Genomic DNA, 27,400 nt, shown 5'->3' on the forward strand with positions numbered 1-27,400 from the left:
CCCGAAGGAACATTTATACCTCAGTATAGTTCCATCCAGTAGTGTAGGAGGTGAAGATTTTTTAAAGAAATAACACTACAAATAGCATAAAAAACGTCAGAAAAGGGCAACAACATGTCTTAACAGATTAAAATGAAAATTTGACCACAGATATGTCTCATCATGTTGAACACTTTTACCCATGTCAGTATTTGACTAAATTTCACGGTTGAGGAGATATATGCCAAAAAACTACTGTCTCATCTCTATCTTCTATTTTTAGTAAAGGCGGCCATGATTTTTGACAGTTCTGGTACCAATTGGTCAAGTAGTGTTAGAGGGAAATATTTGTGCGCGAGATACCCTAAGGACCATCTGTTCAAAGTTTCAAATAATAACATTAACAATAGCAACAACAAAAAACGTCGAAAAGGGGAAATATCTACAACATGTCTGAACAGATTAAAATGAAAATTGACTACAGATAGATCTCATCATGTTGAACATATGTCAGAATATGCCTAAAACTAACGGTTGCGGAGATATATATGCCAAAAACTCCTGTCTGACCCTATGTTCTATTTTTAGTAATGGCGGCCATGTTGTTGGATGAATCAGGTCAAAGATACCCTAAGGAACATCTGTGCAATGTTTCACATAATTCCGGTCAGTAGTTTCAAAAGATAAGATTTTTAAAAATAATTTAACGGACGATGACGACAATGACGACGACGGATACCAAGTGATGGCAATAACTCATATGGCTTTCCTCCAGGTGAGCTAAAAAGGGAAGTCTTTATACCAAATATCAGTATCAAGGTAAAAACCTGAAAACACTGCAATGGTCCTGTCTTGGTACAGTTATTTCTACCCGACATTTTGGTTTAAACTAAGTTTTATAAACGATCTAAACGATCTGCTTCTAACATGGTTAATTATTTCTAGAACATTAGAATCATATTGCCAGTTCAAAATTGGAACAAAATTAGTAGTTAAATTATTTCGGAAGATATGATCAATAAATAAGTGAAAATGAAAATAAAAAGAAACAAATACAAGTCAGAAAGACGTAAACAAAATATGTCTTGAACTTATGAGGAAAAATACGTTCAATAAGAAAATAATAAGATATGAGTAAAATGCTTAAGAAAAGTGAATAAATTTGCTGTTAAAATTAAAAGCCGTTATCTGTGATCTGTTTTTCAGAAACAAAATATTTCTCAATATGGTCTGGATATTGGAAATAAAACTTTTTTGACAATGTGTGAGACGTATTTTTTTTAAACATTGGTCTTTCATGCAACGATGGTGCATTAAGTAGTCAAAATAGTGGCTTTGAGAGTTGATATACCTTTAAAACTTTAATTATAAAACAAAAACACCAAAATAAACGTATAATACTTTACAAGAACATAAAACACTAACAGTCAAAGGGCAAATAGTAAAGTAAATCTGGATGGACGCAATCATTTCACTTTGCCAAATCACAAATAAGCTTAATCCATCCGTCCTGTTGGACGTTTTTTTTCTTTTATTATTATTATTTTGATTTAAACCATGGTGATATAAAATATTAAGGGCACTTGATATAATTATTTGTGTGTTATATAGCACCTGCTAGAATTTATTAAAAAGATCATTATATGGTATTAAGCATACGTTAAATTGATATAGGAAATATTTAGTTGGAGTAACAACTAATCCATATGGTATTTGGTATAACTAATGGGAAAGAAAAGTATGTGGTTTTTAATATGATTCATAGTGTAGAAGAAATTAAAGCACTATTTAATTAATATAGTATTTTAGTCATTTTTTCTTGTACTGTGGAACATTGGCGCCAGAAGTAAGGGAATCTTGCTAAGGATTTTGGTTCCTATAAAGGTTTATTCTTCTTGAGGGTCCTTTTATTTTGCTTATATTTCATTGTCTATATATGGTTTTCTTAACTGTAGTAACTAAATATCTTATGAAAAATATTAAGTTTACTTATTGAAAATAAAGGTTATACCAAATGTTCGACTTTGTTTATGCTTAGTAGTTACATAAACATGAAAATTCTTGTAATGCCCCACATTTTGTTTGAATCCACCATATTTTGTAAAACTGCACTATAATGATTTTTCACACGAAGTTCATTCGTTAACAGTCTGCAGTCTGCACACGCACATACACATGTTCATATCTTGATATAAGGTTCTGCACAAACGGCAGCAAGACAGAAAAGTTATCAACGGAGTAGATATTCTAATCGGGATACCATTACATTCTATGTATTGTAACTAAAATTATGTAACAATATAAATACAAAGAATGCATGTGCATTAGTATTTATGGATGTTCTTCAAAACTTTATGTTAGCCACCTTAGATAAGTACACTGCACAAAAATATTAGAAAGCAAGCCATGTAAAGTTCGAGTCGAGAAGAATACTGATACTTCAATCTAGTAAATTTCTAAATAAAAATGCAGGCGACCAAACTAATACATATTAATATATGAACAGTTTTAGCAACTGTATCCTTTTGTTTAAAGCAAAAATTGTGTGGTAAAAGTCACCGGTAGTTCAATTAGTTAGTTCGCCATACTAAAGACTTTAAAATTAACTGTTACTTATTCTACGCTAAGTTCACTTTGGGGTAAAGTGACGACTGGTAATAATGTGCTCAAGTGCTATTTCTATGAGATAGCTTTAAAAAATCCGGTTTAGTATTGGGCTGATGCATCACTAAAATTGTTAAAAGATTGTCAAATCCACGCCCAAAATGCACAAGACATACTTACAGTTTCCCTCGAAACACCCATACGATGAACACGATACACGCATATGATTCCCACGAAGAACCAACACAACATATGAGACACACACACGTGATTCAATCGAAACACTCACTCAATGGACACGTAACACGCAAATGATTCCTACGAAACACCAACACAATCGACACGATACACGCACATGATTCCCACGAGACACTCAATGCATACGCTGCATGAAAATAATCCACAAAAACGGAAAAAAATTTTTTTTTTTCTTAAAATCAATATCTTCCTTTTTGTGATAAAAAATCTTGAAGAACAATTTCAATATTCCTTTACACATTTTTTTTTTTTTGGTTTCGTTGTGTTTTTGTTTTTGTTTTTTTCTTTCTTGTTCTGTTTGTTGTAATGTGTGTTTTCTTCTGTATTTTGGAAGTATATTTAAGTTGTTATTGCAACACCTATCTCTGTATCTATGTAACGTCAGTTTTGGTCTGATTTAATTTTTATGCGAAAAATCAGTTTTCAATTCAGAAGAAACCAAACATAAAAGATAGTTCCAAATGAAAAAGAAATAAAAACCACGATTATGTAGAATATATTATCCATATAACATTTATGTACATGTGATGTGAGAACAATATGATTTTAAATCGATTCATTTGTTCTTCATAATCTGCATTGTTCTATTGCCTCCTTTTTGAAACTGAATATACAAGTTCTTCAAATTGTGGCAGTTAAGTTTAAGATCAACCGTCCATCCTTAATATTTTTTCTCGGTTGCATGTATTACATATCCATAATCTTAAAAGAATTATGTTAAGTTCAACAGTGTATGTACTGATTCAATACGTCCAAATAATGGATATTGCCATTGCCGTATAATATCTTTCAGTTCCCAGACACACTTTCCTCAATATCACTTCGTGATTTCAAGCCAGTCTAGATGGAATAAAAACATATAAAAACATAATGAGAAAAGTTTTTTCCACTTTAAAATATAAACGCGTCGGAAAATTCACTTTTCGGCATGCACATTCATGTTAATTTTTGGAAAGTATATATCTCTTAGGCTGGAGCGATGAATTTGTTATGACTATATGTGTAAGATATTTTAAGACAAAGATACAATATAAATTTAAATTAATCAAAATGAGCAGAAGTTTTTATTGCATTAGGTTTAACGCTGATGGACTGAATATTTTTCTTCAGTCCTTGTACAATGTCTCTATCATTTACGTAGTTTGGTAAAGATTGAGCACAAAGAGTATGACTCCTGTACCCGACAACAAAGCAATGGCATTTGTATTAATGATTTTTTGTGTCATTTGTACATTGTATTTTTTCGTCGAAAGTGAGATATAACAGACGAATTCTGGGGTAAAAATTGTGTCTACAACATTCTTTTTGAAACTGACACATCAGACACTTAATTATACAATATTCAGTGTGTAAGACACTACATTGTATTAACATTAATTCATGGTAACATTTGACAGTAAGGGATATATTCATACCATACCTCAATAGCATTTTGAGCATTTTTTTTCAAATATGTAGGTACAACGTTTGTTCTACCATACGGAATCTCCTTCTAAGTCATTTTTCTCAGAAGGCCGAACCACATCTCGTCTCACTTTTTTACTTTTTTTGCATTTGGATTTACGATTTTTTTGTGAAATCGACGCCTGGGATATTTGTTTCCATTTTAGAGTTATTATACTTTTTGAATATATATGTATAGCAAAATTTACTGTACATTTTTTTTGTTTTCTGGACACATGTAAAAACAATCGTAAGTATACGTACTGCTTCTGTTGTTTGCAGTTCTATGTTTTTTCCTTGTTTCTTATCTCCCCAGATGTTATAATCGGTTTTTAAACGGACCCACCGCCGCTGTATTCCCTGTCTGATCTGTTTATTGCAAACAAATTATGATCACATTAGCTATATATATATATATATATATATATATATATATATATATATATATATATATATATATATATATATATATATATATATCTTTATATTTGCATTGATTTCATAACTGTTTATTTATCTACACTGTTTACTTTCACTATCCTTTTGCTGTAGACTACGCCTAACTCATATTGGTGATATCAATCTTAAATATATAAGTATTACAGAGAGACTTGTAACAAGTCTAAATGTGTTCGTAAGTTGAAGTTTATAAAGGTGTACAGGCATTATGCAATGAGTTTTGCCAAAAGATATCAAATTTGTTGTTATAACAAAAAAATTGTTCACAACATAGTTAATATATAAATGTAAGGAAAAAATATGTTTTGTGGCATAAGTTTATTGTTATGACGTAATAATGGTGCCCCAATTATAGGCCATTTAACAAAAACTATTGAGAATTTTGGGGTTCCTTTGACGTATTACATCCAGAAACAATGTCCACACCATACTTTATATTTTCAAATATGACAAATTATGTAATAATGAATGTATTTACTAAATATGAAGTTGTTTTCTTGGTGTAGACACCATTTCCTAGAAAAAAATATATCACCAGAAAGTGACCATAAAGTACAAAATTGACGAATATCTTCTGACAATTCTTGCATTTGAAGGACAAACAAATTGCTTGAAGTTTACCAAAGTTTTTATGTTTTCTCATTTGTGATGGATTCAAGTCGATAAATTCACAATAAATTTTCAGTTGCATTTAAGGCCAATAATTGCCTTTATCGTCACTTTTTCTTTGCATCGTACATCTGTATATTATAGAGACATGAATGTATTAAGGACGTTCATGAAATTTAACTTAAATGTGAAGATGAAATAACTTTCATGTTTTTAAATAACGTATAAATTCCTATAATATTTCTTCTAAAACATTTGTCCTTTTTCATTGTATTCTTACCTTTACATTCATAATTCCGTGAAATATGAATATGAACAGACCCTGTAAATTGTAAATTAAAGTTCATTAATACTATTGTTGATTAAATACTACCACGACAGAAAATTTGTTCCAAGTATTTTTAAGACGTTCATTTTTATAACGCTGAAAAAAGGTGGGAAAAATATACGAATAGTTAAACCTATGTGTAATGGTAAAATTAAGTGCGGAATATCAAAAAATATATATACATGTGATATACTAACAACATAAAAATTTCAGCGTTAAATTACACATAGTACTGACTTACCTGAAATGAGTTGAAAACCGCAAATAAGTAACTAAACACTTTCAGATGTCCATGAAAGGCCAGTATTCCAAAAAGCCAGGTTAGACCAAGTACTGGGGCTAATACTGCAATACTCCGGGCACTTGTTCTAACATATATATAAGAGGATATAATGGTATAATGCATGATAGCTTGAGATTAAAGATAGGTATTATAATATCGTTTGTATGCGTAGATTTGTTTTTGTGTGGCTTTGAATTTCCCACCCTTCCCCCCCCCCGAAAAAAAAAATAAACAACCTAGACAGTGTTTAATTTTGATGTATGGTTTTGATTAAACTTAGACCAAAGATAAACATGGGATATATAGAGTTTTTATTCTCAATCAAAATTTCTAATGATTTCAGCCAAATCCGGTTAATTTCTGCATGCAGTCTTATTTGCATGATACTTGGAGATTAGGTGCAAAATGGAGAACGATTTTTTTATCCTATTATTTTTATATGGTCGTCAAAAGAAAAGCAAAAATTTTATCAGAAGAAAAGTTACAGCAAAATTTGAATACAAAACTCATGGATGATAACAGACGCCATATCACATGAGCTTACGTGGAGATGATGGTGAGCATGACTATTTTTAATCATTTCAAGCCTTACCTTTACAAAAAGTAAACATTGCCAAGTATATAATACTCACATGACTTTGTCGTTTATTTCTTTTTTCATCATCATTTTAGTAGAAAACATTTTCCTTACAACTAGAACAGTTATAACGATATTTACCTATAAAAGGTAAAATCATACTGCCAGTTTTAAGTGCGTTACCAAAATAAATATAGAGAAAAGTCTTTTCCTGTAAGGAAAAAGTTTATTTCATTTAAAATGAAATATGCCGCTGTGTAGTATGTCAGTGAAATAATACAGAAAAGTACGGGTTTTATTCACCTCAGGTAACATCGAATAATTAGGATTAAAAGAAAGATGTATTAGAATGTAATACTTACTAACACAACCACTATACACGGTACTAGAAAGGCATATATCAAACCATTTGAGGAATCTAGCCAGCAGCTGTTAAGTGTCAAAGAAAGACAACATTTAACAGCAACATAAAAAGTAATATCTGAATATTATCTCATTCCTATAATTTTAATTTCATTCAATGTTGACGCATTGTTTGTGGTGTTATATTCTCACAAAGCACACCTGTACAAAGTTAGCCGTCGATCCAGCCCGCGTGGAAGCTAAGCGTCAATGATATTTATGAACATTCTGGTGCGTTTAAACAAGGTAAATATTTTTTTGAAATTCGCCAATTGGATTACGCTATTCTTTCTGATTTGCCTACTTATAATAACACCTGTAATGCAGTATATATTTTTTATACTCTTTACACACTTAGGTTGTAGTATTTTAAGAAAAATAAGATAAATAAAGTCGGTGTTAAAAACTACTGTATCGAATATACAGTCACTTATGTCGATAAACATGTACAGCACATACCGTATGCCAGTGTGTGTGTGTGTGTGTGTGTGTGTGTTTTCTTTTTTTTTTTTTACTTTTTTTTTTTTTTTTTTTTTTTTTTTTTTTTTTTTTTTTTGGTGGGTGTTAAATTGCAGATTTTGATACAAAAGTAATCGAAAAGGCTATGGCGGTTCTCATTTTAGCGGATGCTAAATGGTATACTATATATTTAAACCCAGATTGAAAATTTATTTGAATTTCTGTTTTTGTGTGTTTTAGGCACACCGCTATTTCACCACCCCGCGAAAATTTCCCGCTATACGGTATATCTCCTAATCCTTAGAATTATACTGTTAAGCTTAAAAAATAAATGTAATACTCAAAATCTTATTAGTTTTGAATTATAAACAGAAAAATAATAATTTGAACTATAATAATGGTACCTCATCTATTATCGTTCTTTAAGGTAATTTTTTAATAGCATTATAAATACAGGAATAAAATAGTTTCACACTACAAAGCATCAGTTATTTTAAAAATGTTATTCCTACATTCATTATCGTATATTCTAATTTGCTGTCAAAAGAATTTTAACAGTAAATTACTGGTAAGACACAAACGTGTTTCATAAATCACAGATTCGTTTAGAGAAAGTATGAAAACGCTTTACTCACTAGTTGTCGGTACCATATCCCTTGAGGTTGGTTGAAATTGCAGATATGAGGACGATGATGGCAGGTGATACTAAATAAATAAATCTTGAAAAAAATCCGAATTTTCAGGCAATTCCGAGTGCTTACCGTTAAATAAGTTAAAAAGGTATATCCTAATGAGGTACCATAACATTTTTTGAATTCATAAATCACTAGCAAAGTATATGGCTTCCTTGAAAGAGTAATCAAGGGAACCAAGGTTATAGCGGTAATCAAAAGAATGCAATCCAGGGACAAACACCAGACATGGAAAACAGACATACACAACAAAGAACATAAAGTAACTAAAATCATACATACAAAGTAACAAAAGCAAATGAGCAACTCGGACTCCACTAAAAACTGGGAGCATGGACCAGGTGCACCGGTAGGGTAAGCGTCCTGTGTTTTTTCTAGAAACACCGGCCCACTTGCTCATAAAAAGTCAAGTCCGGGGTAGACAAACGAGGAAAGGAAAACTATGACCCGTTGAATAATGACCCGTTAACAAATCAAGTCTGCTTTTTTAATGTTGACACTCTAAGCTTGAAGTCTGGTAAAATTGTCACTAAATTTATCCCTTAGAAACTGTACTAGTTTTTAGAGGGTCAAATGAATAATGTTGATGTATCAGTATTACCAAAGGAATAACGGATGATTAAAAATGTTCCGATGTAAATGAAAATTTAAAGAAAGTAAAACATTGATTTTCACCATCAGTTTCCCTGACCTCGTGCGTGAAATGTTAAACTCTGCTTTCAAAAAGCAGACTTTTGATTGTTAAATTTCCTTCGATGAATCCATAGCAAAATAAAATTCATACATATAGCGATTTTGGGGGTTTTTGTTTTTTTTTTGTTTTTTGTTTTGTTTTTGTTTTTGTTTTTGTTTTTTTGTTTTGTTTTTTTGTTGTTTTTTTTTGGTTTTCTTTTTTTGTTTTTTTTTTTTTTTTTTTTTTGGCCTGCATTACCTACTTAATTATATATAAATGATTTTTTTTCAAACAACGGTAAGCAGATAGAAAAATTTCCAGACAAATTACCTAAACTGAAGATAATAAGTTTGACTGCATGAGATTTTATTTGTGGGATGGCAGTAAAAATTGTCAGAGCAATTTCAAAACCTTCTGCCGCCATCATAAATACAGCACAGAGAAACAGATAATGGAGAACAACCGCTATCGCTGTACACGTCGTCTGAAATAATTCAAAGAAGAACGATTACATTTTTAAGTAATAATGTATCAAAAGTGATTAAGTGATAACCTGCTAGATGTATTCTGACCTTTCTTTTAAATCACAGTCTGTTTGTTCTATTTCATTCCATATTTTGTTTAGTTTCTTCTGTTTTACCTCATCTTACATAAGTTTCGGCTTCTGAAATATTGTGTATGATTTTTAAATAGTAATGACAGTCAAATACGTATGACTATCTGTGTGTCTTTTATAATGTTATTGGTTAAAATGTTTTCTGGTTTAAGATCAATAAGATTGTCTTTCGAACCATAATTTTAATAATACAGGAGAGACATAGTATTCAAATATAAAGTGGGCTAAAAACATCATAAAATTTTATTAAAAGTCAAAATACATGTGTAAAGATTGTTTGTAAATTATCAAACAATAATTATGCATTTTTTTATACGACGCAAACATTGCTGCCGTCGTTTTCGTCATCATCGTCGTTGTTTTTGCTTGCTTTTTTTAAGTTTCCGTGTGATAACTTCTGTTGTAGTAGACCAAATATCATCAAATTATTATACATTGTTACTTGCAGCTAGAGGAAGATTGCTATTTAAAATGGGGTTGCTGGCTCTTACCTTTCTGCAAAAAGGGAACAACAAGAGTTAAATGATTGTTGACTTAAAAATCAATGTAAAAGGTTAAATTCTCATTCAATTTTGACTATTTTTCTAATTAATTTCTTGTAAAATTCTGTGTTAAGAATATTTATAATAGTATTTAGCATTTTCAGTCCATAAGGGGTTACAGTGGGCTGCACCGAAATATTCAACTATTTTTGGTCCTATTAAGATGTTTTTATTTCATTTCTTATGAAAATCACAGGATTACTTGTGGAAATCAATACCTGCATTTTGCAATCAGTTTTGGAATATTTCCTACCGTATTTCAGTAACAAGGAATCATGGGGACCAACACCGTACGGTTTTACGAAGTCAGTTTATATATATATATTTCAACTGATTTTAAGACTGAAATCAGATATTTTTATTTGGATTGAATTTCAAAATATTGTGCAATATTGTATCCAAAACCAGTTGTGTCTAATATGAAGTTCTTGTAATAGATTGTGTTAAAATTTAATACTCTGTTCATATATGCCCAAAGGAACAACTGGATGGTGTCGTATCATGCTGCGCTCGTGGAAGCTTCTTGTTACTAATTAAAGAGATTTGTATATTCCTTAACTTTAGAATTCCTTTTATCAACTTTCATTTTGAACGCTCAAGATAATAGAATTGAGTTAGATTTAGATTGTGTTTTTTTTTCTCAATAATTTTTTTGTTTTATTTCAATATACTTTTTGCACTAACGAAGGCTTTGCCAAATTTGTTTTCAATATCTTATACAATCAGATACCAATTTGATCTGATTGAATAATGCCTGCTTTCCCAGTAAAAACTTATATTTTGTTTTAAAACGTATTGGGCATATTTGTTTTGTGACCAATGACATGATTCGTATTTAAATATTTTACAAATGCTGTTACGGAAGAAACATTTTTCTTTAATAATGATTTGTATCAGGAATCAATAAGCTTTACGAAATGGTTTTTTAAGCCAGTGTCTCTCATGACTCTGTACCGAAAGAAACTAAATGTTTTAGAATAAGCAAAATATAATAGGATGAAAATTTAAGAACTGATTTACTCTCCGCCCACAAAGTGGTTTCCCGCAACGAATCATATAAAAGATTGGACTAATTTTGATCGGGCTAAGTATATCCAAAAATACCTAGGATTATAAAAGGTAGTATCTTAAAGGGTGTTTCAGATTTCACCTGTCTTATATTAATATTTCTGCAAGCGTAATCCCACTATATATAATTTAGGACCAAAAGATCTTTTCGGACACTCCTAAGTAATACTCGTGGTCGAGCACGCATGTCTACTAATTGCTTATTTCTACATAAGCATCTCAAAATTGATATTACATGTGAAAACTAAATCAGGCATGACTGGAAAAGTTCATAAACAAATGTTAGATCTATAAGATTTACAACCTTTACGTGACTCATAATATATAATTTCCTACTATTAAAAACACATGTAGTGATCGGAACAATGAATTTTGATACAGGCAATTTATACAATAGGAAAACAAGCAAAAATCCAGAGTGTAGCAGGTACCCCCTTAACATTGGGAAACAACATTTTTGAGTGACATCTTATTTCCATACAGGACACAGTCACTTAATCATTAATAAATTGTTAATTTTACAAAAAAAGACTTGTCATATTCTGTCCAAACTTCAGAGGTACCAAAACGATGCTGAATAGTTTGAAATTATGCCCCCAAAAACGAATATAATGCCGCATTTGATTTTTCACTGACTGTAATATAATACGCGGATAAGGCATATACCAATGCTAACCAGAAACACATGATCGTTTCCAAATAAATCTAATAGAACAGTTTGAAGCTTCCACTTTAGTGTGAGTCGTGTTCCATGTGGAAGGTCATGTCGTTATTATCAAAACTTACTTTGTCATGTGTCTGGGTCAGGCCACTTAGCAGTAAGATACAGGCAAATATAAAAACACTACATAGACACATCAATAGCTTGGACTTATCTGATTTCACGCTCCTGTTAAAAACTAAGTGAAACATTTTCTTTTTCACGGAAAGCATATAATACATTGATTAATTGTGTAACATTTAACGGTAACTCGCCTTAAAAAAAAATAAAAGTTTTAAGGAAGTTTTATTGGATGTATTTGTCTACAAATTTTGATATTGAAATATGCTTAACGTATCATTTAACTGACATCGAATAATTTTTCGGACTCTTCAAGTAATGCTTGTATTTTGTAAATTGTTCTTCCTACTGATGTGACCGCGGATTATGACATGATAGCATGCAAATGCTTTTTAATCACCACCGGCATATTCACGCCGCAATGGAAAAAGGGGGTTAAGCGCGCTGTAAAACCTAGATTTCGTTTGAAATGCCTGTACCAAGTTAGGACTATCGCGGTACTAGCTGCTCCAGTGGTGTTATATAAATTTCGACAGTTTTGTTTTAAACTTGACTTGATTATGGATCTGATAAGTGTTCGGCAACCTTCTTGTTATCCTTAATCACCTAACTCCACAAATAAGCGTGTAAAACCTGAGTGACTAAGAAAGACATTATTGATACTACACATCCCGGCCATGTCATTATTGTTAAACCAACGGTGCTCTGTTTTGACTATAAAAGAAGTAAAAACTATCCTTTACTTTAAAACAATAATAACAAGTTTGGCTATAGTCGGATTAAATACATCCCGAAAATTGGGAAAAAAATGCAAGTGCGGCTGACTTTTCATTTGAATCATTCCATAAGTAGTAAAATGTTCACTTTGTTTTCATACCACTAAAACATTTCAAGTACATTAGTTTTCTTAAAACACCAATTAATAGACCTGGATATTGGTACTTTGAATTGCACAAAAGTCTAATTTTCTCATGTAGAATCCTTCCCAACTTACGATGTATAAAACTACTGTAAACATAATTTTGAGTTTTTATTTTTTCTATTGTAATTATTGTTATTATTAGAAATATTATCAAGAATTGGGGATAATTTAATAATCATGTGAATAGTCATTTTTGTCATTGATTTGGTTGTTTAGTTTTGCTGCAATTTCTTTGTTATATGGTCCTATTTTGATTTAATTGGTGAGGAATGTTAACAAAAATAATATATTTCTACTTACAAATGATGTTGAGCTCAACAGAACGGCAACGTTTGTCGCATGGTTACATCTACAGGATGTGAATGATATATTTCTGAATACAGCATAGCATCCTTTACTAGACCATGCACCGTCAGTACTAAAAGGAATTACTGAAATATCAGTAATGTATAAAGTAATAGCATGTAATGTATTGAATTAATTAAACGAAATAATTAACAATTTAGTGTTTTGTATACAGCTCTAAACTGGTATAAATTTCTCATTCACACCATATACTATCCAAACAGTTCCCCATTCCTCATTCCCTGTACTCATAGAAAATCCCCATCCTCCGAAAGAATAATACCATTTTTCTTAATCATATTGAATGTTGTATTTTTGCCATTCTTCCGCATTTAGTCTGTAATTTATTATAGAATTTATAATTTGAAAATTAAAAAAAAACTAATTTCCCAAACCTCCCCATCCCTTATACAATATCTAGCTACTTATCATACCCAACTTCAACATCTTCCTGTTACATTCCCTCTATACTATAACCTATATTTATCGTTTCTTTTTACACTTAACATATCCACCATTCAATATAGCAATTTACAGTTTTATTTAGTACTATTGCGAGATTTCATGTTACACTGCATAGAAAAAAGAATAAAGTAGATGCAAGTATATGAATTGAAACGTGCAGCAACTGCCTCGGTGATCTGAAGATAGCGTATCGGACTCCAATGTGGGGGTCGTATAACAACAAAGACATGTGTAACTGCAGTTTCAACCATGTGTTTGGTCTCTCTGATGACATTGTCATATGTCTAGCACTGAGTAAAATAAACTAAACTAAAATCTAGACCTTATGCTGCTGTTTGCTTATTCAAATTTTAATTAGTCCTGGAAATGTCGAAATGTTTTTTTGTAAACTGTGTTTTGTTTTATTGATCATTTATTGTTTGTTTTTTTAACAAACTTTAGGTAGAGATATTTTATTGTCACACAATATTTTTATTTACTGATATTGTAATATGTTTTTTCTCCATCGATATTTGCAAAAGAAAGGACATACATTATATTTCCTTACATTTTTGTTCAAGCATTCAATAACAACTATGATAAAATAATGTAACCAAAACAGTCGCAAAAAAGAAAGAATTAAAAACTCCTTTGGCAATTTTTTGAAAATAGAATGTTTAAACATACCAGCCGTTTAATTCACCATACCTTCCATTAAAGCTCCAGAAGACACATAATCAAGTTCCATTCCAATTAAAATTCTACATTTGAACATATGTTACTCGGTTAGCATATATATGACACATACTGGTATCACGACTCCTTTCGTTTTATTTCTGTGAAATCAGTTTACTTTGGAGGTATTGTTTTTTTTTTTTTTTTTATTTATTTTTTTTTCAGGTTTTGTTTCATTGAAATGTTTAACTTTTCATCTATTCTGTGTAACGTTTTTATAAATGTTTCTTATCCGTCAAGAATAAATGACAACCACTGTTCATATGTACTTAAAACATGTGTTTTCATTGTTGCTAATGAAATTCATATGAACCTATTGTGCTTATTATGTGGTGAAGAATTATTCAAAACTTGGTACATTCTTTCTCATTTTAGAGTACCCATGTAAAAGTAAAGAGATCGAGACATATGTAATTGCTCCGTAAAATTTGTATTATACATGACTTACATTTTTTATGTTTGAACTGAATATGAACTGGTGGATCTATGTTTTCTGTTCTGTAACTTTTAGGAAATGAAAGTTAAACAAAGTCTGAGCCAACATTACTGTTATTCCTATGAAGCAGTCAAAACATCATCTTACTAGGATAATTGATTAGGAAGGGTGAATTACCAAAATATGATCACGAGTGACGAAGAATGCTTAGATTCAAAGAGTTTGCGGAAAATGTTCCGCGAACGAGTTAACTCTATGCATTCTTGGCACGAGTGATCATATTTTGATTATTCACGACAACCGACTAATTATGCTATTTATTATATAGATTTCCTCCATTTATTCTTTGCAATTTTAACATAGATTTTAATTTTTGTGGCGGATTGAAAGTCGTGTTGTGATGTTTTGACGGGAGAAAATCAGAGAGTGAAATTCCCGAAATTATTTCACAACGTGAATTATCGAAAAAGATTTACATTGGGAACATTCGGTAAATCACTGCTATCTAAAAAGTAAATTCATATTTATTTTTTACTGGTCTTATAAGTATCTACTACTGATCAAGATTCCCAAAAAAACGTAATATGGAAAGTTGTGTCATTTATGAACACAATTTAAATATTTTAACAAAATAACATCAAGATCTTTTATAGGCCTGTTTGGCTATAGTCTTTATGAAGAAACAGATTTTTCTGGAATATTACCGGAAGAAATGTTTAAACATTCTTCATTACTAGTGTTTACTACTACTGTAGAGCGACATAAATTGATATGACGAGTACTTACGAAACCGAAAAAAAATATACTTAACGGTAGTAGTTGTGATGAAGTTCTGTAGTAAACAGCGGTATAATCAGTGCTTCCTGTAATAAAGGAAAGTAAACCTTACTATTCATTATTGATTACGAGTGTAAATTAAACTAGTTATCAAAGTTGCTATGTTCTACCAACATTATACTTGTTAGTCTCTGTCATGAGATTATACGTATGTATTTGACAACCAAACTGGTAAACTACTAGTCTTGGAATGATTGTTTATTCAATGCATTCATTGAGATTTCTTCTTAATCAATATTATTGAAGTGTGCTTTTTGGTGATTTTGTTGTTTTGTTTTGTTTTGTTTTGTTTTGTTTTTTTTTTGTTGTTTTTTTTGTTTTGTTTTGTTTTGTTTGTTTTTTTTGTTTTTTTTTTCATTTTATCTAATAGTGAATTGATTTTGTCAGAAAATCTGCAGTCAAATATTATCATATAAGCATAACTATATAATACTATTCAGTAAGGTATTGACACCTACCTGAAAGACTATTTTCTATACTTTCTTTGCTGAGGAACAATTGAGCATTAACGGTGCTCTCGCTAAGGTTCACATTACTTTCACTAGTGATGTTTCCATTGGGAAATGCGACATCATTTACACCTCTTTTTTTGCCTTCAATGACTGGAAAACAAACAAACACTTAAATGTTATCGAATGGAAACTAGACGCAAAATACCATTTTTACATTATTTTTTTTTAAATTATAAAAACTGCAAAAATATTACATGTACGAAAAAACTGGACATTAAGACAATTTACTTCCCACCAATTATCTTCTTTTTTTTACATGAATAAAAAAAATTAATAGTTATTCCTTGATTTCTAAGAAAACATTAAAGGTCATTGGTCAATTACTAACACTTACTGACATTTTGTCTTACTATAAGCCCATCAGTTGAATTGTTGTTCAAAAGGATTCCTCCGAATCGGGGGACAATATCCATTATAAACGATGCATAGTTAATATCAACCTTAAAAAAACATATGATAACCTCAATTTACAATTAAAGATACCTACTCTGAAAGGCAATATTTTATGAATATAATGGAAATCCAATCTTTAGCTAAGAGTTAGATTCGGAAATAAATCCTCCAGCCGTTTATTGATTGCGACTTATGTCAAGATGACAATATATTACTCTTGCAAGTTCCCAAAAAAATTTATGCAAATTACCCATTGACTTTTATTGTAATTTCAAAGTTTTCAGCTGTAAAACGGAACAAATACGTTCTTACATATTCTTATAAACCGTTCTTACCCTACCGGTGCACCTGGTCCATGCACCCAGTTTTTAGTGGAGTCCGAGTTGCTCATTTGTTTTTGTTACTTTGTATGTATGATTTTAGTTACTTTATGTTCTTTGTTGTGTATGTCTGTTTTCCATGTCTGGTCTTTGTCCCTGGATTACATTCTTTTGATTATCTCTATAACCTTGGTTCCCTTGATTACTCTTACAATTGTCATCTATGACTCATGTGAGAATTTTTCGGGTTTTTTTTGCTGCGGCGTTCCACTCGTTAGGAGACGAAATTTGCAAAGTTCCGTTTTGTATAAATATCTTCATTCCGTAAGATATTGAGAATGTATGTTATTTTGACTGACGGGACGAATCCCTCCCAAAGGGAAAAATAGATGCAAAGAAGGAAAGGCTTGTTGACTAATTCAGCAGAACCTTCCAAAATAATGTTCTGCCATACGGATTTCAAAGGAAGATAATGGAATAGCAAATGAAGGCACGAAAATAACCGACACAGACACTATGTTGTCAGTCATATTGCTCAAATTTAATTACATCTATGTGGTACAATGTAAAGAATACAAAGGATTTGTTTGTTTGTTGGAGTTTAACGTCCGAGCAGCAATATTTCAGCTATATTCAGACGATGAACATGAAATGGATGATAATATGAACATGAAATGATGATGAAATGAAAAAAAGGATGGGACACAAGGATAAAAGGGTCCACAAATTTTTATTGCCACTAGAAAAAGGGGAGATGGGTAAAGAGAGTAAGCAATGGAACCAAGATTATAGCGGAAATCAAAGGAATGTAATCAAGATACAAACACTAGATAAGGAAAACAGACACACACAACAAAGAAAATAAAATAACCAAAATAATACATGGAACGTAACAAAAGTAAATGAGCAACTAAGACTCCACTAAAACAGGGGGTATGGACCAGGTGCACCGGTTGGGTAGGCGTCCTTTGTTTATCTAGAAACACCCACCGAATTGCTCATAAAAAGTCAAGTCCGGGGAAATGAAAACTATGACACGTTGGACAAATTAGTTTTTTTATGGTGCAGGTAATTCTCAGGTGGATACTTTCACCATAATGATGTATGCTGAAAAAGTATGATACATTTCCAGGAAAAGTTAGATGGATTGAGACACAATATTGTACAACAATATTGTGAAAAAGTCAATGACAAACTATATTTTTTTAATTTGAAAACAAATTGCTTATATATCTGTCAGGCTGTGGTTTATTTTGTTATTAAACTGTCATGGCTTTTGACAAAACGATATGTTAATTCATCTCTTATATGATATTTGAATGAGGCCTTCCAATGGGAGAGACCGCCTGTGTATTGTTGTATTGAATATGATCTGTCAACAGAAAGATGGATATTTGTCCGTGAATGTTTATACTGGTGGTAAAAAGAAATATTGACAGACTCATTCTATGGAAAACTAGTGGCTAGAGGAATACATACTTCTGTGATATTTAATGGTTTATAGGGTTACTTGGACTGGAAGACATAAAATAATGTCTGTTATTTCTTCGGTATCACTGACATAGCGCACTGATACAATGTCTGAAACACTGATGTAATTGTTTTTTTTTTGTTTTTTTTTTTTTTTTTTTTTTGGTTTATGAACAGCTAGATGTCTGAATTCAGAAAAAGGTGGACAGAGCATGTAGGATGTCTTTAAAAAAAACTACGAATTCTTAGAAGAACAACTAAATAAAACAGCCACTCATCATACCGCAGAAGAACCCGTGAGATCTCTAACTGATTAAAGAGTGCTGAGGAATTTCTGTGGTAGCCCTGTCACTCAAAACACAGAAGAACAGTACCAAGAGATTGAAGAAAAACTGAAAGAGACTGATTTGTATCGACCCTTGTGTTTGTGCTTGATTTGGAACCAAATGTTAGATACGAAAAATACCCAAAGACATGACAAACCTGCGAGAGATTTATAGATTCCCGACAAATGATGAATCAGCAGCAAAAACCAATATGCAGGAGAAAGTGGAATTATGATGGATGCTGAGGATCCAGCTTTTCTGTATGATCTCAGAAAAAAAATTGGCAGTCCAAAAATATGCAGACAGAAATGAATTTATTTCTAAATGAAACCTTTATAGTGCACGAGAGAAGAAGAACAGATGTTCAATATATGCTCCACATTTGATCAACTGAACCAAAAGAGATGCAGATAAGTTAAAATCACCAAGGAATTTCATTGAACTACGCACTGAACTACGCACACGAGAAAGACAGTATACTTATCAGATAAAGAAATGAGGGAACTTTTCATATTACAAAATATCTCCTATTCGTTTGCAATGCAGACTCCTCATAAGCTACCAGACCCAGTTCTAATAAGACAAAATAGTGTTGAGAATTTGATGATGTATATATCGTAAAGACATAAATGATTCTGCACTTTGTAGCTGCAAGAGCAAGATCATGCAGAAATTCGGAAAACGAAGAGTAGTATACTCAGCAAAGCGTTCGTCATATGAACAGGCAAGAGTAGTTGAGCGTATTCAAGAGGAACTGTATGGGATTCATATTTTTCCCCAAATGACCCAACACGGAGAGCATCTATGTAAGGGAGAGGCAGACGTGAATGTAGATTGACACTACATACATGTACTACTCAGAAATATCTAGACACAATCCGCCTATTAGTTTCTACTGTGGTGAAGGATAAACAATCAAGAAATAGAAGAGCTCTGAAAAGAAAATAAGAAACTATTCGCCGAATATGTCAAACATGCTTTGGAAATGGAAAACGCCAAGCTGCATTGAATGCTCAGACGACAAAGAAGAAACAAATGATCATTCAACTAAAACAATGAGACAAAATAACAGTCAAGTTATTAATAATTAACATTTATTGATGAAGATATTGAATATAACACAACACAGAAAATGTTCCTTCATGACAACAAAATCAATTAAAAAATCTATTAAATCCATAAACCAATAGAAATAAATGGCCTCAGTGTAAAAGTTTAATAGAAGTGCTTACTATAACCATAGATGTCACAGCGGTACGAGTTCGAGTCCCGCGGAGGGAATGACCAAAAATTTGTATCGCAAATTTGACAGTTCTAACATCGTTGGGAATTTTTCAGACCTTTCTATACGTTTACATATCTTCCCTGTGTTAATTTGATCCGATTGAGCAGTGTAGCGAATGGAGTGGTCACATTCTGAGACGTTGTATAATATTGATTTGTTGTGACATGCATCATTGATTTAATCCTCTATCCTACATAATAACATCTAAATGAACTGTCCCGTACTACCATACATCGTGTACTAAGTTACAGCCCTAGATTAATCCTACCAGGAAGAATGACCCGGCCAGCGAAAGCTATATTTTTATATAGCCTAGCTGGCCGAGTGGTCTAGGGCGCTGGACTTTGTGCAGGCGGTGTTGCCATAGATGTCACAGCGGTACGAGTTCGAGTCCCGCGGAGGGAACGACCAAAAATTTGCATCGCAAATTTGACAGTTCTAACATCGTTGGGAATTTTTCAGACCTTTATATATATATATATATATATATATATATATATATATATATATATGTTCTTGAGATGGTCCTATGTGATACTATTAGCCTAACTGGAATACTTCGGTAGTCAACAGAAACATTAATGGAATAATGGAGGTTCTGCAGTACGAAAATAAGAAATTTACACGCATATTACCAAAAATATAGCCCCGACCGTATTATTCAAATCGATGAATAGATTTTCTAAGGTAGAGAACGCAATCATATTTGGAATTTCTGTAAAACTGCCAGTTGCGCCTTCCGTCACAGGTTATGTGTAAAATATATCCGCCGTCCGTGGAGAATTGCAATAATTCCGGAATGTATACGTATTCTGAATTGGACCCGCTTAACCTATAAATGATATAGCCAGGGCTGCTCATAAAGTTAGTAGTGAAGGTTAAAAGAAGTTGAATATCCCGATGCTCGCTTCGATAGGCAATGCACATGCCTACAACCTATTTAATTTCTAATGGAGTATAAGCAAATGCTCAGATTTAGTTCGTTGTTATAACGTTAGTTTGGGGTTAAGTGTAGACCGATCGACGTAAATGACGTCACAGTAACAAAGCAAGTTTTAAAAAATAAATTGCAATACTTAAAGAGAAACAACCAATCAGAAACCTTGTTACAAATAAAATTGAATTATTCTACATATAGCATCAATATAAAAAAATAAAGACAAAATACAAATGATAAAAAGGGTGTTTAAAGCATATCAATGAAATAGATATGGGACAGTTTTTCGTTGCAAAAATGAAAATAGCATTCATTTTCGTCATACAGTTGAATCTGAATATACTTTTAGTAAGAATAATTTAATCTTCACGCCTTTTGTTTTTATTTAAACAGAAATTACAAATACAAATTCGGCTTGGATGAAGTTTTAATTTTTCGCAGATTAAACAATCTAGGCTTTCAAAAGTTTAAATTGATAGTATACATTCGCTGAAATTGAAAAAAAACATTGATACAATTGTCTCCTGACATTAATTTCTGACAGTACTAATGCAGTCTGCCCTGACCTACAACACTGATAACTCATTATTTATTACAATCGATATCTTTAAATGTTTTTAGATTCTTCTAAAAGTGAAATAAACTTTATTTGTTGTAAATGTTAATATGAGAGTATTTAAGCTGGTCTAATATACAATGGAGCGCTAGCCCGAATTGATTCTGGGTGTCTCAGAATTGAAATAATGATACAGTTGTACGAATAAAGAATCTAACACATAAATTATTTAATGTTAAACATATCAAGTAATATAACTTATATGAACAGGAACAGTATAACAAAGAATACAAATAGATATTAACTTTCATTGGCTAAGTGCTCGATACCTCGTGTCTGTATCGATGCAGGAGTAAAAACCTTTTGAGATAAAAACTTTCATCTCGTTCAGGTATTGATATGTTGGTCTTTCTATTTCTATATATTTGAATGTATGATTGTTTATAAGCCTGTCAGTGACGTTCCATGCTTGGTCAAGGATATCAGCAAATGCATCGTTGTTTAAGAGGGACAACTGGTGAAAATAAAATAAGTTTTGGTTCACTAATTGGTCATTTTGGTGTCATTACTAAACAATTATAGATATATAAGTTTAAATAGAAATAACCGAGAGTTGAATATTTGTAAATAATTAGTTGCAGTCTATACTTGGCATGTTCTAAATGTATATGGAAAGGGAACATCTAAATTTCTCATCTCAGATAGTATATGGTTTTTTTTTTAAATATTTTTTTTTTCCTTTTTCTATATTTTACTGAGTTTTAAAGGCTTACTATTCAGAAGTGAAGAAATACAAATACAGTAGCAAAGGATAGTGTTAGAATAACAAAAGAATATCTGTATTGCCAATCAAGGAACCTCCAGGGTTTCTGTTCTTCATAATTACAATTATTAAATCAACATAAGTTAAATTAACACAAGTTGGTTGAATACATTTATATCCAAGGATAGTATAAATGTGAATTACATAAATGTGATAAATGTAATTATAATAAATACTGTTTTAATCAAAACATAAGATATCGTAGCTGAAACATTCGTTTAATGTTTGTGCATTAACCCTAAAATTGCACATGACTTGTCTTATTTCACCCTCTCTCAGTACGTTAAAGAGGGAGCTACCAAATACATTTAGATAACATATTATAGCTACAACAATATTAAAGTAAATAATTAATCTATCTTATTCCGAAATAATAGTTGTAAAATTGGAAGTGCTACTATTAACTCCAATGATGTGCTTAAAAGCCATGTTAGATTTGTCTGCGATATTGTTTATATAGTGGTTTTTAGCTGGGTGACAATCATTTTTGAATGCTACAGAGTTTTGAAAGTGCGCCTTACTTCTGAATCATATGAATGTTTAGTTTTGATCAAATGATCATACAGATGTGTTTGGTAAACTCACAGATTAAGGTTCCTGTGTTTTGTATACTTATCTAAGCAATCGCTTTCGTATAAAACATAAAACATTGTGTTTATTGATGAATGAAAACACTTTTGGAACATTATTTATGTGAAGTTGCCGAATCATTGTAATTCAATGCGTATATACGTTATCCATATTATCGAAGCAAAAATAATGTTCTACTTTTTTGATGTAGCCTTTGTGCATTTGGACAAAACAACTTGTACACAATGTCTGCACAAAGAACACTTTTTCGTTCAGATTAATATTTACCTTTGTTATGATGTTTGATAATTGTGGGTTGGCGCAAAGTGATCTGTCAGGTCCATTCAATTTTCCAAAAAAAATCCTTCAACTTGTTTACAAAAATTTGTGGTAACACCTACCAATGAACATATTTTATCATATTAATAATTTTACTCGAATACTCGTCCTACCTTCGCGGAAAACAAATATTTTGTCAATTCTATATTCACGTGAATTTGTTTGATAAATTGTATACAAGTGACATGTCATTATCATTAAAGATCAAATCAATTACATACATCATTGAGTGTTTCCAATTCCTCTTCCACTTCTAAACATGGACATTATAACCTTTTGTTTCATTCTCAAAAAACACTTTTTAACCCTGTATACCAAATAAGTGGCATCAAACCACGTTGATTACAATATGCATAACATGTAGATACGAGCACCATACCGTCTAGAAAGTTAAGGTCAATAAAAAAAAACAAGAGACTCCAAGGAGCCTATATCGCTCGCATGGTCAAATTTGTCTTTCAAGGGCAATAAATTTAAGTTTTTCTCGCTTCCAAATATAATTATTTTTCCAACTATGAAATACAACACAAAATGAAATGTATAAACAAATATCATATAACATGACATATTTCAAAAAGATATTTTGTGATAAAATTTGACGATAGAAATCTGTTTCCCACCTACCTTAACACCTTTATTTAAGATTTGTATCATATTTCGATTATTATCAACTTTTTTTAAGTTTTGATCTGTCACTTCTCCACAGTTCTAGAGGTCTGACGCAATGTTCAAATAGGTCATTAGTAAACGACATAGCAAAAGTAAATTAATTGACTCCCTTTAATATTATTTTAACTTCTCTGCTATCATGACTAATAGTAACGTTGGGAACGAAAGATTCAAGGTAAAAATGTGTGCAAAGTTAAGTTTGTTTGGTTTTTTCATATACAAAATGGTAAATAAGAACTATAGTATAACTATTCAGCGTGTAATCATACAAACATTAGTTGTTACAATGTATTACAAAGGCGTAAGCGAAATAAATGTATGAAAATTCAAACACTTAATTCAGCGCTAACAGCATGTGTATGCTTAAATCTCAAATCTTTCAGTTCCATTTGAAAAATAGAACTTTAATGAAACGATACAAGGATTCATAAATCATAATTAATGAGTAAGACATACCTGCATTAGATTCACATGCTTGCTTATCAAATTCATTGACAGGCGTGGTTTTCCATGTCAAACCATACTCATCTGTGTAGCTTAAACAGGGCGTTATATCTGTAAGTAATTTTGATTGCTTACCAAAATTTCTTTTAACAGGCTTTTGAGATATACAGTATAAGAAAAACTGAGTTTTCTCAAAACAACAGAAACATTGCGATCGTCTTGTGATGCACCATAAACTGTAAATAGAAACTTGTTAAAACTAAAAGCAGAAGTTAAAGAACATCAAATTATGTCGGCCTTTTTAGATTTGGATAGATTGAACAATGACTAATCTACTTTTTTCTTGAGGACAATTACAAATCTACAAAATGACAGCTCGTAGAAACATTTAATAAGCAGCGGATGTTACAGTAATAAATGAAACTTAAAATTCTACTTCACATATATGTATATATTCGATAATAATAATGTGAGCTTACAATAACTAAAATAACCATCTGGCTTAACTTGAATGATAAATACAATCATTATATAGAAGAAGAATTATTATTTCAATTTAAACAAACCCATTGTGGAGACACTACAGTCGCGTCCATTAGAATTCGATGCTACAGAAAAAAAAAACATTTTGTAATTATGTTAAAGTTTCAAACTTACATCAAAAACTAATACTGTAAGGTATTAATCTTACTATATGTACCTAAGAAAGAAATAACAAGTTGCATTAGCATTCGATCTCTGCCGTGAAAACGTAGTTAGAATTGTCACAGAAGGACTTTGTGTTTCAAATGCTACTATAAGACTTTTTCGCAACTTAAGTGTTTCCTGGTATTCAGGAGATATACCATTACGGTCATGTTATTGGTATATGAAAGTTCAAACAATTCGGGCGAAAAACAAACCTCTGTAGTAGTACTTGTAACAATTCGTTTCTTTCAACATTCTTGCTTTCAAATATAAATTTGAAATAATTAAATATAAATCTTTTATGCAATTTCAAACAAGTGAAATTCTGCATTTGTGTTGTATGTTTGCAAAGTATGTCTCACTTTTTTTCACATGAATCTGATCTGGTACAATGTATTTTTCTTGGCTAATCATAGAGGCAAAACAAGGACTTAAATCACTTCATCAAAAACAAGAACAGATATTTACTTTTTATACAATGAAGACTTTTCTATTTATCTACCCTATTTGAAAAAAGAATTCCAAAGAACTCAGAAATTAAATACATGTATAAAAAATCATCGGGAAAGTACAAATATGGGTGGGCGGAAAATTTTTCGGTGAAAAACTGCCGATTGATAGACAATCATGTCCTTTGTGACTGCATGTACCAATTAATTAAGAAATAAACCACGGAATCTCTATTTTCTCATTGTTTTACCACGTGGTGGCCATTTATTTTACATTGTTATACCCCGAGCGATAGTGAGATGGTTAATAATGACATAATTAAAACAATTATACAATTGAATTTATTACGATTCTAATAGGGCTAGTCTTTTCATATTTGTGAATAGACGCAGCCTATATGTTTTTGCACGATAAGTTGGTTTTCACTTTTTACCATGGCTGTGGTCTAAAGAGCTTTGATTCATATAAGAATTAAAAATTTCGTTGTTAATTTATTGGAAGTCCATAATTCGAGAGCTAATAGTAACGATATGATTTGTAATATGTATGTCTTTTGTTATTTGAATTTATCATATTAAAACTAATCGAATCGGCCTTACTGCAAACATCTTCGTCAATCAGACCATCACAATCGTTATCTAAACCATCTCCAGGTACTCCGGGACTAACGAGACACGCCTAGAAATAGATCAAAACATTAAATGATTTAACAGATTACGTTATTGTTAAGGAACTTTCATGCTTATACAAAAGAAGACAAAATTTAAGTTTTAAAGATTTACACTTTCTTAGTTAAAAGATCGCGCACATTGATTTTGACTAAACGCCGAAAGAATATTTTAGCCGTCATATTCTCTTAACGGGATGTTTCATCTCCACTGTAAAAGCGAAAATATCTTATAACTACGGTAAACTTCCCTCTGGCTGTTCGTTTGTCCTGTCACATCTTACTTCGTAAGAGTTGTCTTTGTAACTAGGTATCTCTGTCACTAGATATTCTTAAAAAAGCTTTAAATAATAATTTCATTGGATTTGATTTCATACTCGAGCAACCTCAAATTCCTGTCTGATGACTTTTTCACACAAAAGGGTTCTACAGAGGAATTGGGTAGCTTTTAGGTAGCATTTTTGTTTTTGTTTATTTTTGTTTTTGGGTTTTATTTTCTTTGTTTGTTTTTTTTTAAAAGGTGTTTGATTTAATTATTGTTAGTACCTCAGCGATTGGTGCCATTCTTGGTCCTAAAGTTATGACAAAATTTTTGGTGTGGGATGAACAAAACAGGGATGCTCCGAAAACTACGTTTGTTTGAAAGTGGCGCAAGACTAATTGCGTTTGATGAAACTACTATAAGTTGTGTTTCCTATTTGATGTTGTCGGGTTTCCTTTGAAATCGGAAATCCATTTAACCTCAATCCTGTATTTTTTACAGTTTCAATTATTAAGATAAGGTGAGTTTTGTTCTCACATAATTCTCCTGCTGGGAAGAGATATTCTGGGGCAAACTGCTCGGTAGGAAATATATACGCTGTTTTTCTATATTCCCCTGTATAAAGTACAAGCAAGGGTTTTGTGGAAGTCCAAATACAATCAGTAAAGCTGTAATGTAACACTTGAATGAAGTCCTCTGCATTTTGGAGAAAGTAGTTATCAAAATAATAGGGGTCAGTATCCGAATAACACTGAAGACTTAAATTTGTATCAGGATCTTTTGCCACAACCTTAAATTTCATACCTAAATTCATTTGTAAGTTTATCGGAAATCTCGATATCAGGAAGTGCTTCCCCCATGTTGAAGGGGGGAGATATCGGAAGTGTCGAACATCCGTGGTCGATCATAATTGCCATTGGCCTGTTTCCAGTGATTGTTGCACCTGTCAGATCGTCAATGCAATGAAGTTTTCCATTTTATTACAGATATGTTGTTCTTCAATAGTATTTGTGTAGTTTGTAGTAAGTGAAATACAACAGTTCAAAAAGCAATCTCCTTGGTGAAATTGCATAGTAAATGTTATATTTGTTTCGAGACCAGCGTTTATCTCATATTCCCTAATGACTTTATATTTCGCTGTTAAAACATCAGAAGGGAAAACATGCATGACATTCGTGACATGCGTGACATGCCTTTC

The 27,400-nt window shown here is 31.6% G+C and overlaps 1 pseudogene; it reads right to left on the reverse strand.

Annotated features, from left to right (window-relative positions):
- Positions 1-3,391: 3,391 nt before the first annotated feature.
- Positions 3,392-27,016, reverse strand: LOC148607423 (uncharacterized; annotated as a pseudogene).
- Between the last annotated feature and the right edge of the window lie 384 nt (positions 27,017-27,400).

This window comes from Perna viridis, chromosome 9, assembly GCF_037379345.1.
Source record: "Perna viridis isolate PV_CMFRI_1.1 ecotype Kerala chromosome 9, ASM3737934v1, whole genome shotgun sequence".
NCBI classification, from domain to species: Eukaryota; Metazoa; Mollusca; class Bivalvia; order Mytilida; family Mytilidae; genus Perna; species Perna viridis.